This window comes from Canis lupus, chromosome 11, assembly GCF_048164855.1.
Source record: "Canis lupus baileyi chromosome 11, mCanLup2.hap1, whole genome shotgun sequence".
Taxonomy (NCBI): Eukaryota; Metazoa; Chordata; class Mammalia; order Carnivora; family Canidae; genus Canis; species Canis lupus.
This window is the reverse complement of record NC_132848.1, coordinates 29806811-29822884: the sequence shown is the minus strand read 5'-3', so window position 1 is coordinate 29822884 and position 16074 is coordinate 29806811. Positions and strand designations below refer to the sequence as shown.

Here is a 16074-nt window from a genome sequence, read left to right as displayed (position 1 = left end):
CTACGGCCCTTGGCTTTACCTCACAGATCAGCACAGTCTGCCCTCCCTCCTGTGTTTATAAACACTAAAGCTAGGTTGGCTGAGCTGTGCCTTTCCTGAAAGAAAGGCATTTGGGATTTTTAGCAACTTCTAGAATGCCTCAGGCCTTACCAACCATGCAGCCCCAGTAGCCCTCTGGGCCTGCTGTGTGTAAACACTCCTCTCTCCATCCCCCGCAGGAGCCCAGCACCCTCCACAGGCAATGTCCCCATTTCACGGATGAGTAAACAGAGAGCTTCATCGGGTGCACAGGACCACTCAGGGTCGGGGTGGAACCCACAGCGCCTTGCTTCCCAACCACAGAAAATGCCCTCCCAGAGCCCCTGCCCAAAATCTAACCCCTTCCTGATCTTTAGGGACTTTCTTCCAGGAAGTCTTCCCAGAACTCAGGGAGCTCCACGCAGAGGGACTGTTCCTTGTTCCCACACTCCCGAAGCCAACTGAGCCTCTGCCCTCAGACCTGGGCTCCTGGGAGACAGGGGACTCCCTGAAGTCAGGGCTACGCCTCCCTCAGACCAGGATACTGATGGCAGACTTTCTTCTCACTATGACAAGGGACTCCCTGAGGACAGGGCCACTACACTCTCCTTCCTTCAGACTAGGAAGTACCGAGGGTGGGACGCCCACCTCACTCCTGCCGCACGCCCACCCACACAGCCGCCCACCCAGAGAACGGTCGGCACCCATGGCACAAGCAGGACCCCTCCTCCTCTCTCTCTCCCTCCTGGCAGTCCTCCAGGCCTGGCCCGTACCAGGCAGCCTCCTCCCCTCCCCCGGGCCCTGGCCATGAATCCCACCTCTGTTGGGCACCACAGACCCCACTTTCTCCTCCCCAAACAAATGGGGTCTTGAGTAAGCCACTGGGACCGCACACAAGGCCAGATCTATTCCCGGGGCTAATGTCGCTGCCAGCAGGGGGCCAGGGGGCGGGGAGGGGGGAGCCAGGCTGCGAGGAGCAGGCTGTCCGGGCCACAGCCTCTCTTAAGGCCCAGCCTCCAAAATCAGGGCCAGGGCTCTCTCAGCTATGTCCTGGTGGGGCTACGATCAACAGCCCACTCCCTGGGTAACATCAGAGCAGGCCCACCCCAGACACCGGCATCATGCCTGCCCTGGCCCAGCACAATGCCAGCAGGAGCCTCTGAGCCCAGGTCCAAATCCCTGCTCTGTGCCCTATGGAGAATCTCCCCCAACCTGAGTCAGGTCATCTGTAAAATGGGCACAACAATCCCTTTCCACCCAGGCTGATGCGACTGCGGAGGGGGACAGACAGGAAGGCCCCCGGCACATGGCCAGTGCTCAAAGGAAAACGAGGCTCCTACTTTCTTTGATTTTTCTCTTTTTAGGGGGGTGGCACGGGCAGAGGGGAGAGCACAGGCTGGCAGGGCAGAAGACGGCCCTTTCCAAGCGCTTGAAATGTCTCCTATTCAGAAGTGAGAAGTGCATCCCTCAGGAATGAGCAGAGGGGCCTCCCAGCACTAGGGTGATTCAGCAGTGGCTGTTTTTCTACCCCGAGGAGAGGGCCTTGGAGTCAAGCCTGCAAATCGAAGCTCAAAGCCCACTGCCTCCCAAAAGCCTATCTAGATAAGCCAGGATATCATCTCCATTTTACAAACAAGTAAACTGAGAACACAGAGTGGTTAAGTAATGGGCCTAAGGGCACACAGCTAGTGAGCAGCAGCTGAACTGATCGCTTCTGACAATTCAGGCTGCTACGGAAAGCTCTTCCTTACAGCCAGAGCCTCCCCACGTCGGAGCCTCTCTGCTGATCTTGCCTCTGCAAGTTCAGAGTGAAGTCCAAACTCTCTAGCTTGAAAGGCCAGGTCCCCAGCAAGGTAGCGAAGCGTAGCAGAAAAAGCACTGAACCCAGAGTCAGCCCAGTTGGGGCTCAGAAGCCACCTACTTTCTGCTGTGTAGCAACGGCCACTTTACCAGGCCTCCCAGGCCTCACTTTCCTTGTGGGATAAATGGGAACAACAAGACTGGCGTTCCAGGGTGGCCAGTAGGGTTACTCACCACATATTTATTGAACACCTACTATGGGCCAGGCCCCCTTCGAGGCATTTGGGATAGAGCAGGGTACATGACAGGAAAAGCTCCTGCCTTCATGAGGTGACACGTGGCAGTGGTGGCAAGGCAGATGATAAATAAGCAAATAAAAATAAAAATAAAAATGGCATCAGGTTATGCTAGGGGCTAAAGGAAACACAGAGAAGGAAGAGACCCAGAGCCACAAATAGAGCGGTCAGAAAGGGTCTCCCTGGGGAACTGGGGACAGCCCTGTAACCAGCCCGGCGAGCAGCAGTGAGCACAGGAGGGACAGCCGCTCTTGCAGAAGGAACAGCTAGTGTGAAGGCCGAGGAATTCAGCAAGACTCGGAGCCTGGGGGAAGCGCCCAGCCCCCCAGCAGAAGCTCCAGAAAGAGCAGCTGGTGGTGTTAACTGCTATAAACGCGCTAGCGCCTTGCGCCCTGCCTTCCCCCTCTGGAAAATGGGATGCTGTGCAGATTCCAGGGAAGCCTGTCTGCTCCACTCACCCCCAATTCATTTTTATTCCTCCCATTTTGCAGGTGGGGAAGCTGAGGCTCCCCAGACCCCACAGCCCATAAACGGTAACATGAAGATGGGAACCAGGGTCTCATAATCCCAAACCCTATGTCCTGACGGCCTCCTGGGGCCTCACGGGTCCCAGAGCACTCACACACTCACTCCCTCTCTCCCGGGTTACCCCGAGACCATGCTGACTGTCAGAAAGTCTCTTGAGATGAACAGAGATCTGGGCCTTGTTGGCCCCCTTCTGCCATCTGGGGCCACACAGGACAGCCCCCTCCACCCACCCACCCCTACCCCACCCAGCTTCCTGCAGGTCACTGGCAAGGTAGGGAAGGGCTCATGGGTTCAAAAGAGCAGCTGCTGCTCCAGGAAGCCCCTCCCAGGCAGCAGACTCTGTGCTCACATGGGCAGAGTCAAGTGGAGTCTCATCACATCCATCGTACAAATACAAAAACTGAGGCCCTGAAAGAGAAGAACCTGGCCCGGGGCCACCTACCTGGAGAGCAGCAGAGGCTCTGAACTCAGGTCTGAACTCAGAAAAAGAGTCGTGCTGCCACTCACCCTCCAAATCAAATATCCTCAAAGTCCCCCTTTGGGCATTCTTTTCCTTCCATCATCTGGCCTGTCCCCTGGCAGTGGGAAGGGCTGGCCCTGAGTCCAACTGTCCCAGGACACCACCAGCCACTCACCAGGCACATTGCACCCAGGCCGGGGTCAGTCGAGCAGGCTCAGGATGCTCAGACCCTGCGAAGGAAGCCAGGAGCCCCCCGAGTGAGGTGCTCCTGCAGGCCCCTGGAGCAAGCAGCCAGGGAGTGTCCAACTGCACACCTGGTTCTATACTGGCTCAGCTCCCAAGGTGCTGCATGCTGTGTGTCCAACTGCACATCTGGTTCTATACTGGCTCAGCACCCAAGGTGCTCAGCACCCAAGGAGGCCCTTCTCTCCAGCCTTGCTTCCTACCATCGGGTCACTTCCTCTGGGGCTCAAGGGTCAACAGGAAGGAAGCAGCAAGGCAGATCACCAGTGAGAAGTCACCTCTGTCCTCCCCCAGGCAAGTCAAAAAATCATTTTTCAAAGTAATTATGATGGTGGTGGTGGCTGACACCTATGGAGAGTCTACTACGTGCCAGGAGCCACACCGGGACCATCACACACATTATCCCGAGTGCCAGCAAGCCCCCCGATGCATGTGCATCACCTGCATTTTACAGCCTGGGAAACTGAGGCACAGGACCGAAACAGCTGTAAGCACCGGAGTCAGGATTCAAACCCAGGACTCTGCTGTTCCATGCTGCTTCCTACTGGAATTATTTAAGTGAACTGTTTGCTTAGGCAAAGTACCTAGGGCCCCGAGGGAAGACAGAGAGAACTCTCAGTGGGTGGTCACAGAGGGGCAGGCTCCCCGGGGAGGAGTCAGGACCGGGGAGCTAGACATCTGGGGAGGCAGGGGCCCAGGGGTCCAATCCCAGCCCCAGTGCATGCCTGCTGTGTGACTGTGGGCAAGGTACCTCCCCTGTCTCAAAGGCAGGTGTCAAAGCCGGGTATCCCGGGGCACAGCAAGCCTGAGGGCAGGGGACGAAGTCACTTGGGGCCAAGGAGAGAACAAGCATCCAGATGGGGGACTTGTAGACTCAAAGGCCCCGAGGAGGCTCCAGGCTCCAGGAGGCAGAGCTGGGGAGCCTGGTGCGGAAGTGGGAGGGAAGAAGAGGCAAGACGGGGTCTTGGGAGGGCCCTGTACAGTAGCAGGGTCCCCAGTCTGGCCCCAGGGACAGACAAGATGAGCATGGAAGGGACAGGCACAGCTCAGCCCCACCCAGCATGCCTTGCTCCCCAGGGACCCCACTTAACCCCCTGGCCAGCAACCCCAAGTCCACCCCAAGTCCATGCCGCAGCCCCTCCCCTCCCTGCCTCACCCCCACCAGCCCACCCCCAACTCTCTCCCTGCGCGGCCCCCCTAGGGCACCCACCACCAGCCCTTCCCCGGGCCGTCAACAGCTCGGCAGCCACAGCCCCTCCACGTGGGGACCACCGCGCCCTGGAGACGGCATCTCCCTCTCCTTAGCAACCACCAACACCCAGGCCCAGACAGCCAGCCTCCTCCCTCGTCTCCTCCTCTCTCCATGGAGACCACAATGCCACAGAGGCGGCTCCCTCGCCAAGGCAACCACTGTCACTCAGCACCCGCCCGGACCACAGCTCCCTCCACGTGGCCACCACCAACACAGCCGCGGTGACAGTGACAGCCTCTCCTCTCCGGGGCAGCCACCAGCCCCAGCCTAGACGGAGCCGCTCCCGCCCGCCCGCCTGCAAGCCCGAGGCCTCCAGCTGCCTGACGGCTCCCCCAAGAAATTCCAGACGCTGGATCAGACCCGGTATCGATTCTGACCTGCCTGTCTGTGCTCCCAGCCCCTCAGGCTGGCCCCCGACACCCGAAACCCCCCCCCGCCGCCCGCCGCCCGAGGGAGGAAAGGAGACCACCTGGAAGCCGACCCCTGCCCCAGCCCGTGCGCAGGTGCCCCAGCCCTGCTGGGGCGCAGGCAGGCTTAGGGCAGGATTGGGCCTCCTCCCACCCACCACGGGGGGCCTGTCCCAGCCCCCGGAAAGGCCCGCCGCCCTGCCAGCTGCCTCACAGCCCGGGGAAGGGATGCCCGGGAGGAGCCGGTGGGCGCCCACAGCCGGGGGCGGGCAGGGCAGGGCAGGAAGGGACCCAGGGGATCCGGGCAGGCTGCGCTCCAGCACAGGTCCCAGGCCAGGTCATGTGAGCCGGGCTCACACAGCCACACAGTCGAGCACGGTCAGAAGGACCCTGTCCTTACCGATGTCTGCAGGCTAAGGGGGCCCCTCCGGCCCACGAGGTCTATCCCTGGCCTGGTCTCAGGGAGGCCCTGCGCTGGCAGCGGCAGCAGGAGCAACGGGGTCTCGGTCCCAGTCTGGCTCAGGCGGCAGCAGCTTCTCACCCAGGTCTTCTCCTTCTGCGAGGAGGAAGCGAGGGGGAGAGAGGGGAGGGAGGGAGGGAGAGGAGAGGAGGAGAGAAGGAGGGGGAGGGGGCAGCAGGAGGGAGGGAGGAGGGAGAATGCTGAAGTCTTGAAGGGTACACTCACTTCTTTCTTAGGTTTCCCATGGCAACCGAATATACCACAAATGAATATCAGTGTGAGAGAGAGGGAGGAGGCAGAGAGAGGGGAGGGATGGAGGGAGATGGAGGCAGAGATGGAGAGAGATGGGGCAGATGGAGGCAGGGAGGTGGAGAGATGGAGGCTGGGAGACAGGGGAGGTGGAGGCTGGGAGACAGGGGAGGTGGAGGCTGGGAAACAGGGGAGATGGCGGCTTGGAGACGGGGGGGGGGGGGGGGGGGGGGGGGGGGTGGAGGCTGGGAGACAGGGGAGGTGGAGGCTGGGAGGTGGAGAGATGGAGGCTGGGAGAAGAGGGAGGTGGAGGCTGGGAGACGGGGGAGGTGGAGGCTGGGAGACGGGGGAGGTGGAGGCTGGGAAGTGGAGAGATGGAGGCTGGGAGACAGGGCAGATGGAGGCTGGGAGACAGGGGAGGTGGAGGCTGGGAGGTGGAGAGATGGAGGCTGGGAGACAGGGGAGGTGGAGGCTTGGAGACGGGGGAGGTGGAGGCTGGGAGACAGGGGAGGTGGAGGCTGGTAGACAGGAGAGGTGGAGGCTGGGAGACAGAGGAGATGGAGGCAGGAAGGTGGGGGAGATTGAGGCTGGGAGATGGAGGTGAAGAGATGGAGGCTGGGAGATAGAGAAGATGGAGGTGGAGAGATGGAGGTAGGGAGATGGGGGAGAGGGAGGCTGGGAGATAGAGGTAGGGAGGCAAGGAGATGGAGGCAGAAAGATGGGGAGCGGGAGGCAGGGAGATGGAGGCTGGGAGATGGGGGGATGGAGACCTGGAGATAGGGAGATGGAGGCTAGGGGGATGGAGTCTGGGAGATGGGGGAAATGAGGTTGGAAGATGGAGAAGAGGAGGCTGGGGGGGTGGAGTCTGGGAGATGGGGAGATGGAGGCTGGGGGGATGGAGGCTGGGAGATGGCGGCAGGGAGATAGGGGAGAGGAAGGCTGGGAGATGAGGGATATGGAGGCTGGGTGGGGAGGGAGGCTGGGAGATGGGGGAGATGGAGGCTGGCGGGAGGGGAAGAGGGAGGCTGGCTACAGAAAGATGATGGAGAAGAGATAGAAGTCTGGGTCCCCATCCTCCCCCACAGGGTTCGGGAGTGAGGGGAGGGAAGGGGCCACAGGACTTCTTTCAAGGCCTCCAGGTTCCCGGAGGAGGGGCAGCCCACGGATAGGGAGATTCTCTGGGAGCTGAAGGGACCCCATTCCTACCACCCCACCCAGCCTAGCCCATGGTCCTAGCACCCTGCAGGGCCCCGGAGCCTGGAGGTTCTTCCCAAGTCCAGCCAGACACCCCACTCAGCAGACCCAGGTGGGGTGGCCCCCACACCCTCCCACAGCCTGTCGCCAGGTGCTCACGTACACAGCCCCTCCCTCCTCACACGGCAACCACACCACCTCCCAATGGCCACCCCAACGCGGACCCCACCTAATCCTACAGCGACAGGGAATGAGCACCCGTCCCAGCCTATCCTCTCTCACTGACGCTCCGGCCCGCACCCCGCCCCCCAGCGTGCCCACAGCCTGCGTCCTGCCAGCTGCAGGGCTGCCGCGTAGACTCACACGCCCTAAGGGTAACTACCTGCCTGACTTCCACCTGAACAGACACACAGACTTCCAGACAGACGTGCCTCCACCCAACCTTCCTCCATCTGGGCGCACACGTGCACATGCAGACGCTCATCCTCTTCCCCCAGAGGCCCCTCCTCTGTGTGGCCCCCACCCCCCACCAGCCCAGATGGCAATCCCAGCCCTGCTGCACAGGCAGGGGCTCACACCTTGGCCCCCTCCACACCGCCATTCATAAACACACGTAGCTGGCAGCTGGCCGCCTCAGAACAGCACACGCGGCCCCGCTCACAGGCACAGAACGAGGACCGACCAGCTGGCTCCTGGAGAGCGCTCCGGGGCCCAGGTCCCCAGGGGTACCTCCCCCCACACTTGACCCTGAGCCCCCCCCACACTATACCCTCACACACACACCAGCACCCACAGGACCCCAGGCAGCAAACAACACACCAGAATTTCACATTCCCTCCGACATACGTGTGCACATGGACGCAGATGCACTGTACACAGCTGCCCACAGAACCCCGACACAGGGGCACCCCCTGGACACACAGACTCACACGCCCAGGGCCACTGCACAGACACCCGTCCACACACCCATGGAAATGCGCTGGAGCCCACTCACCCTGGACGGCCCCCAACACATACAGGCTTCACCATACACACCCAGACAAACATGCCCACAGACACAGGGGCCCCGACACAGCCCCACACACTGTGCCCCCACACACCAGGAACCACTCCCTAACCCACCCCCCACCCCCTGCAGATGCAGGGCCCCCCACCCCCCCACAGGCGCAGGGCCACTCTCCCAGGGCAGTTCTCAGGGGAGCCCCCGGCCCATCCACACCCACCTGACACACACACACCCTCACCAACAAGTCGCAGGCCCTTCGGGTCGCCCCTCCACCCCCTTCCCAGGCACGCCCCGCGGCCTGCCGTCTGCCAGCCCCTGCCCTGCACCTCGGGTTTACGATCTGTGCACCGAGCTGAGCCCAGAGGCCGTGAAATTGGCTGAGAGCGGCAAGGGATGCGGTTGCAAATTCCAAGCACAGGGAAGTAAGGCAGAAACTGGCGGGCAGCAGGCCACCGAGCTGGCGGGAGGGGGGTACTGGGGCTCCGTGTGCACCCCCGCCCACCCCGCCATCATGCATGTGCCCTGCGAGGGCTGTGCAGGTGCACCCTGGGGCCGTCCGGGACGGGCCTCGGACTGGCACTAGGGATGGACACACCCCCAGACCCGCCTGGGCCAGAGCACCCACAGGATGACAGCTCTCAGGCCCCAGCTAAGCAACTCTGCACTGCCGCCTCCAGGAGGCCTTCCAGGCTCTCCGTCCTCCTCTGGCTTCTCTGCTCCCACCTCCACCGCCTGGCAGCCTCTGGCCTCTGCTCACATGCACAACTCCAGCCTCACCTCCACCTGCGCTCTGGCACCAAAGGAAGAGAGAGGGAGGGCACGGTCTGTCCAAGATGCCAGGCAGGCCCTCTCCTGTGTCGCTTCATCCCCACCGCACTTCAGGTCTTTACCAGCTGTGCAGCCTTGAACCTGTGCCCACCAACTCTTCTCGCTCCCTCGTCTGTCTATACAACAGGAATGATGCAGAGGGTCGTTCTGGGGCTTTAAAGAGGGCCACTAGGGGCGCCTGGATGGCTCAGTGGTTGAGCGTCTGCCTTGGGCTCAGGATGGAGTCCCGCATCGGGCTCCCTGTGTAGAGCCTGCTTCTCCCTCTGCCTCTCTCTCTCTCTGTGTCTCTCATGAATAAATAAATAAATAAAATCTTTAAAAAATAAAAATAAAGAGGGCCACTGAGCAAGCTTAGAACTGCAGTCAGTGACCGTGGAGACGACTAGTCAGTAGGGGCCTGGCCTCGCCGCAGACAAGGGACCGCACTTCTGTGAGCCCAGGCTCCTCTGAAAAATGCAGGTGGTTTGCTGCCTCCTCACCTGTGTGGGAAGATCCAGAAGATGCAGCCCCCTCGGCTGCCCTCCAACCAGCAAACGTGGGTGAATTAATATTCTGGAAATGCATTGAAAATGCAGGTTCCCGGGGCACACGTCAACCTTACTGAATTAAAACCTCATCAGCTGAGGCCCAAGAATCTGCATTTTTAACAAACACACAGAGACTCTGGTGCCCACCCCCTCGCCTGCCCCCTGACAGAAAGGCCAACACTCACTTTCTTGGCCCAAAGTTTACGTCCTATGTGACTGGTCCCTCAACTACACGCCAGACTCATTTTCCCAAAATCCACTCCGGGCTTTCCGACCTCCAGACCTTGGCTCACATGGTGGTCTCTCACCTGGCCTGCCCCCACCCAGAGTCTGGCTGGACCTCTGTCACTGTCCTCCAGCCAAAATTAAACAAGATAATGGACAGTGTTGTGTCCCATGCCTGGCTCACAGCAGGTGTACTGTCACAGGAATCCTGCCGAGCCCTGAGCAGAAGTGGTCCCCAGCCTCTCCTGCCCAGCTTACCAGGCTGGCTCAGCACCTGACCCGCAACCTGCAGGGCCAGCCCCCTCGAGGTGGGGTCACAGACAACCAAGAACCCCTTGTCACCCAAGCCCTACTGTGTGCAGGCCTCACGCAGGGCACTTGGCAGATGTTCCACGTGTCCCATCTCTCTTCCAAGGCAGGAACTCCTCTCTGCAAGTTCCTGCCTGAGCCCCAGACCCAGTGGTTTTATCCCTGGATGAGATATGCTCGTGCACACGCATGTGTGTGTGTGTGTGTGTGTGTGTGTACTGAATGTGAAATGCACCAGTCAGTCCATCCTCAATAGCATGTAAATAAGAAGAACTTCTGCAAGTAAATTTTGAGGGCCTACCGGTCCATGCCTGTGTGGAGCTGCCGTACTCGTAGGAGACAGACAGGAAATGCTAAACAAGCAGAACCATGAACCCCCTCCTCCCAGGTAATGAGAAGCACAAGAACCAAGGCAGGGGGGCTGCCAACCCTACCGCCTGGGTCTCTCCACCATCCACGGAGAATTTCAAGGAGGACAAAGATGGGCCAAGGAGGGAAACTGAGTCAGGCCCGAGTCTGGGGACTGGGCCCAGAGCAGACGGGTCAGGCAGCCCTTCAGAACTGCTCCACACCTTCCCCAGGGAGAGGTGGAGACCGGATGTGCAGGTACACACACAGAGTCTCACACACACACACACACACACACACACTCGCACACCTATACAATCACATACACGCACAGGTGCACACAGACACACATGCCCTGCCCCCTCCCAGCCCCTCTGCACGTTCCAGCTGGGGAAGCTCCCAGCCCCTTCTCACACATCTGTGGGGCCCCCAGCCTGGCTCTGGAAACAGTTTCTATGTATTTTAGGGGGTGAACACAGAAGCTGGAAGCAGAGGGAGGGATACCTACATACACACACATACACACACACAGCCCAGGACCCACTCCAGAGAACCAGGCATGAATAAGGGAGACAGATGGGAAGGGGGAGGGAACTCATCTAATTGACACCTACTATGTGCCAGACACAATGCTCCACACTTGACATTCTCTTATGTAACCACACTGGAAAAGTTAGGAACCCGGCATCATTATCCCTACTCTATATTGAGGAAGCAGGGCTTCTGGAAGAAAACTTACTCTCCCAAGACACACACAGTTAAAAAGAGGCAGAATTTGGACCCTGGGGCCCTACTCTTTCCGAGAGTGAGACGGGGGAGGATATGGCCGAGTGGCCCAGGAGGGACCACAGCTGAGACAGTGACAGCCTTGAAGCCCGGGGAAGATACTGATCTGGGAGCAGCATCCCTTTCATCACCCAGGGGACGCCCCTACAGAGGACCCACTGTGTGCCAGTGCTGTGCTCGGTGCCACAGGGATGCACAAGAGAGTGTGCTGCTGTCAACAGGGATGTCACAGGTCACCTGGTGGGGGAGGGGCACAGAGGAGCGTGGGACAGGCCTGAGGCTCCCCGCCTCTCTGTCCCTGCAGCCACTGCCACACCCACTGCTTCTCCTGCTGATAGATGAGCAAGGCAAGGCCCAGAGGGGTCCCTCAGTGAGGAACACCCCGAGATGGAAAGGTCCCCTGGCAAAGGAGTTCATTGATTCACGGTGCTGATATGGGACTTCCAGTCCTGGCTCCACTGCTGTGTGGCCCTAAGCTGGTCTGTAACCTCTCTGTTTCTTGTGTGGGAAATGGGGAGTAAGAATAGCTGTGCTGCAGAAGGTTCTGCGGGATTAAACACTTACAAAGAGCTTCATCCCGGGCCTGGCTCTCAGGCTCAATGAATATTAGCTAATATCATGATTATTATTGTCACTGTAATTATTGCTGCCAGCAGCACCATGCAGCCTCGGCTTGCCCAGGTGGCTCCCTAGCCCTCAGAGCCTCTCTGGGGCCTCCCTGGGGACTGTTTGCAGAGCAGAGGGGGAGGGGCTCTATTATTCCAACCCCCAGTCACCCCCCCCACCCCACCAGGACTAGGGGCCTCCCGGTAATAGGTAATAATGGCAGTGACTCTGCCCCAGGGGCTAATTGAGCCACAAGAAGGTGAATTTAATAGGGGACTGGACTGAGCAGCGGGAGGCAGAGGATTGAGTTAACCTTCTGGACTACTGGTTAGGGAGGCTCGGCTTCCAGGCAATCCTGCCTCCTGGCTTTCTGCTCTGCATGGCCCAGGGTGTCACTGCAGACTTGGGGGTGGGGTGGGGGGCACAGACCTGGACCCAGGGGCACTGAAGCTGGACTGGGTGAGGGTAACCGCGATGGGTACCTCCCAGCCCTGCGCGTGGATGCCACACTTTCACACTGGCTCACTGAGCCTGCAAGACAGCAGCCGCTGCCACCTCACAGACAGAGGAGAGAGCGGCTGACCCCCGTGTCACACACTGCTGCTCGCTGCTCGGTGGTGGAGGTGTCACTGAACTGGTTCTGCTTCCCAAGCAGACATCCCGCAGGCTTCAGAGGATGAGGAAGCCACACCGGGGAGCGGGCATACAGTGCACTGGAGAAGGCTCAGCAGCCAGAAGCACCCATTTCTATCACCCTGCCTGTCCCTGAACCTTGTCGAGTGGGAGAATGAACCAGACTGGACTGGGAGTCTGGGCAGCCTCTGCAGTCACCAGTGACCCCTGAGCCTTGGGCACTCCCCACCCCCACTGCACAGAGCTCTCTGTCCTTCCATTAAAAAAAAAAAATGAAAGTGCCCTGCAGGAAGGGACCTGCCAATCCAGAGTGTCTCCCCGCACCCGCCAAGCTGGAGAAGGCAGATGGGGGCAAGTTCTCACTAAGGAATGAATCAACAGACAGCTTACTTTACCCTTCAGACCTCAGTTTGCTCATCTGTCAAGTGTCCACGTGATGGCAGCCTGCCTGCCAGCCCCACAGGACAGCTCTGGGGATCCGAGGAGGGAAAGAGAAGTTCTTTACAAAGTTGGACTCTGAGCTGGGGGACGGGAGGCCGGGGGCCGTGGTGGACTGAGCCCCCACTGTGGGCCAGGCACCCAGCACCCCAAAGGCCCTTTGTCTCCTGGGACACCCCTCACCTTTCCAACCACCCCTGCCCCAGGTTCAGATGACAAACTGAGACCCAGAGAGGCGACAAGAATGCCAAAGTCACAAAACACAGAGTACAACATAGGACTGGAACTCTCGAGGCCCTGTCTCCCTGGCTGTGCTGTCACACACATTTACACACACACTCTCACTGGCTAACACGTATCTTTATGACCTAGCTGGAACTGGTGAATAGGGACTGCCAGGGGGAGGAGGAAAGGCACCCCATATGAAATGTGGAGGGCAGAGAAGATGCCCTATTAGGGCAGGATGCCTGCAGGAAAGGGGCTCCACATCCACTTGGGGCATCTGGAGAGGGACCCCTCACTCAGAGGCTCCATCCTCCTCCCCCTCTCACCGCTCACACATAGGGGACATAACCAGACTCGGCCGCACCCCCCCACACACACACACTGACATCACACCCTCCGGCTGCTGGGGGTGACCCCTTATCACTGCCGTCCTAGTGACGTCACTGGCAGCCTGGAGCTGATGTCACACCCAGAGGTTCTCACTGACGTCACACCCACAGGCCGATGCTGATGTTACGCACACTTCTCCCTGAGACCCCCTCCCCTGCAATTACTCCTCTTTCATGCTGCCCAGCAGCAGATGGCCCAGAAGTCCCCACCCACGTACACAGCTCCAGGGGCACAGCTCACTCCGGACAGGCGTTTACAGGCAAGGCCTGCGCGTGCATGCACATGTGTGTGCGTTCCCCATAGGACACACGTTTACACACATGAGCAGGCCCATGTGCCCTGCTGATGGCCTAGACACAACACGTCCCACAGGTGCCCGACAGACCACGGGAACAGGTGTGTGAGCCATGGACACACATGTACACAGGCAAATCCTCCCAGCCCCAGCCCCACCCCCACGATGCAGCTCCCTGTATGAAAATGTCCCTCAATGACTAAATCACTAAATCAGGCAGTCGGGGCTGGCGCCTTCTACCACATTCCTCCAGGTGTTGCCAGCACCCCCTCCTCCCCCCACCCCCCCCCACCCCAGCCTCTCTCCTCCTCCGACAGCCTGGCCTGATGACGGCAACAGCCGCAGACCGGACGCGCGCACACACAGTCCAGCCCAACACCTGTGTCTCGGCAAGGGGACCCAGGCAGTGTCCCCCAGAGGCAGCCACTGGGGTAGGAAGAGTTCAGAGGGAAGGGGCGCAGTGCTACAGAAAGTGCCCTCAAGTACTAAGCCTGATGTTCCTCCGAGGCTAAGCCGAGGGCCAGCGCCACCATCCCCTTCTGATCTCTCTCCTTGGGCATGCCTGACACTCCGTGGCTGCTTCTGTCCTGGACGCACGCCTCCCGAGTGCACACACATACACACATAACCAGCTCTGTCCCCTCCAGACATTCCAAGGAAATCCTGCTGGGCCACAGACTGTGTGTGTTTGTGTGTGTGTGTCCACCCTGCACACAGCCCTGTGTGCACACACAGGGCACACACATCCCTCCCCACGTGCACATAGCGCCCCACCAGCTAACACGCCCACCCCCCTGTCCCCCAGCTTTTGCCAGTTGCTGGAGTCCACACATGCAAACACACACACACACACACACACACACACACACACACGCAGCCCGGCAGTGGCCCTGGCCCTGCCAGAGCTGCAGTCTATGCCGGTCTCCGCCGCTTCCCAGGGCTGCCTCCCCGCTTGCCCCGCACCAGCACCACGGAGAAGGGGGCAAAGCCTTTGCGGGGTCCCCACCCAGCCAGGGGACCCCACTCCCCGGATCTGGCCCTTACCAAACCCATCGCCCTCCTGCGGGTAAAGGGGGTAAAGCCCCACCCTGCCCCCTCCCCCCTGGAGCAGCGGCGATCAAACCCCCCTCACCGGCTACGAAGATGAATTCCTCGGGCCGGCAGCCCCCCGTGAGAGAGGGGGACGAGGGCCCCGATTCGCAAGGATGGGGGCTGAGAGGTGCGCCGTGGCTCTGCCCGGAACAGCCGTCCACCCTCGAGCCTCTGCACCAGCCCCCGAGAATGCTCACCTCACCGGCCGTCCTCCGCGTCCTCCCGCCCGCCTCCGCCCACCGCCCCCGGCACCCTCCCGCGCACGGGGTCCCGGGGGGCTCGCGGTGGTCCCCGGACCCGGGAACCCCTGCGGGCGGCTTTCCCGGCCTCATCCTCCGCCGCCCCCGGCTGTGGCCCCCGCAGGCCCACCCCCACCGGCGGACGGGGTGCCCCTCGGCCCCAGCGCTCACTCCCTCCGCCGCGGCCGGACTCACTCACCTCCAGCCCGGCCGGGATCCGGGCCGAGCGCCGCTTCCGGAGGCGGCGGCGGCTGCGGGGCCTGCGCGCGAGTGTGAGTGTGAGTGAGTGTGAGCGCGGGCGCGGGTGCGGGTGTGCGCGGCGTGGCCCGCGTGTGCGTGTGTGTGTGTCTGCGAGCCCGCGTGTGCGCGCAGACGCCCCCGCCCCCGCCCGGCCGGGGCCGCCGCCGCCGGGGTGGGAGCGCAGCGTGCGTCAGGGGCCGCGGCCCGCGGTCTGTCCGTCCGTCCGCAGGCGCGTCCGCAGCGAGACCCCGCCCGCCCCCTCCCCCGGCCCGATCCTTCCACAGACACGCGCGCACGCAGACACGCGGCCGCGGGGCGGGGGCCCGCCCGGCTCCAACGCCGCAGCTGCAGCGCCCGGGGAGGCGGCGGCGGCGGCCGCGGGGAGCGCCGAGCCCCGGCCCCGCCCGGCCCCCCGCCCCGCTCACCCCGCGGGCTCCGGGTCCCGCCGCCGCCGTCGCCGTCGCCGTCGCCGTCGCGGGCGCATTCAACAGCTGGAGGCAAACTTGCCGCGGGGCGAGCCGCCCGGCGCGCAGCGCCCCCCAGCGCCCGCCCGGGGACGCCCGCGGCCCCCCGACTCCCCCTGGGCGGCTGGACCCCTCCTCACCTCGTCCCGGCGCCCCGCCGAGCTCCGCGCTCCACCGCGGGCAACCCGCCAAGTGCGGCCGCTGCGTTCCCACTTGACGGGCGAGCCAGCTGAGGCTCCCGAGGGGAATGACTCGCCCAAGGTCACGCAGAGACCGCCTTAGACTTCAGATCTCTACCCTTGCGCGGGGGCTCGGGGCTGCGGCTCCCTGCCCTTCACCGCCGACCCCTGCAGACTTCTTAGGCCCTGGCCCCTCCCCGGCCGATGCCCCCACACACCTGGGCCACCCGCGAAAGGGGAGAAGCTAGGGGGAGGAGGTAGGAGATGCAGAAACGTCTGGCATCGGGCCCCGTACGCCGGCACCTGGGCACACGAGCACCTCGTGGGGAGATTCGGC

The 16074-nt window shown here is 61.6% G+C and overlaps 1 protein-coding gene across 6 annotated transcripts in view; it reads right to left on the bottom strand.

The window, feature by feature from the left end:
• ELFN2 (extracellular leucine rich repeat and fibronectin type III domain containing 2) overlaps positions 1–15604 on the bottom strand; it is a 57390-nt gene extending 41786 nt beyond the window's left edge. For 2 of the 6 annotated variants that reach the window (XM_072844068.1, XM_072844067.1), the window contains exons 1-2: positions 15054–15230; positions 5405–5560 (exon numbers count right to left, since the gene is read on the bottom strand). The gene's annotated coding sequence lies outside the window, so the exon portion shown is untranslated. Of the gene's footprint in view, positions 1–5404; positions 5561–14655; positions 14825–15053; positions 15231–15519 lie in introns of those variants that run through there. The other 4 variants (XM_072844072.1, XM_072844073.1, XM_072844071.1 and 1 more) reach the window with 3 other exon arrangements.
• Between the last annotated feature and the right edge of the window lie 470 nt (positions 15605–16074).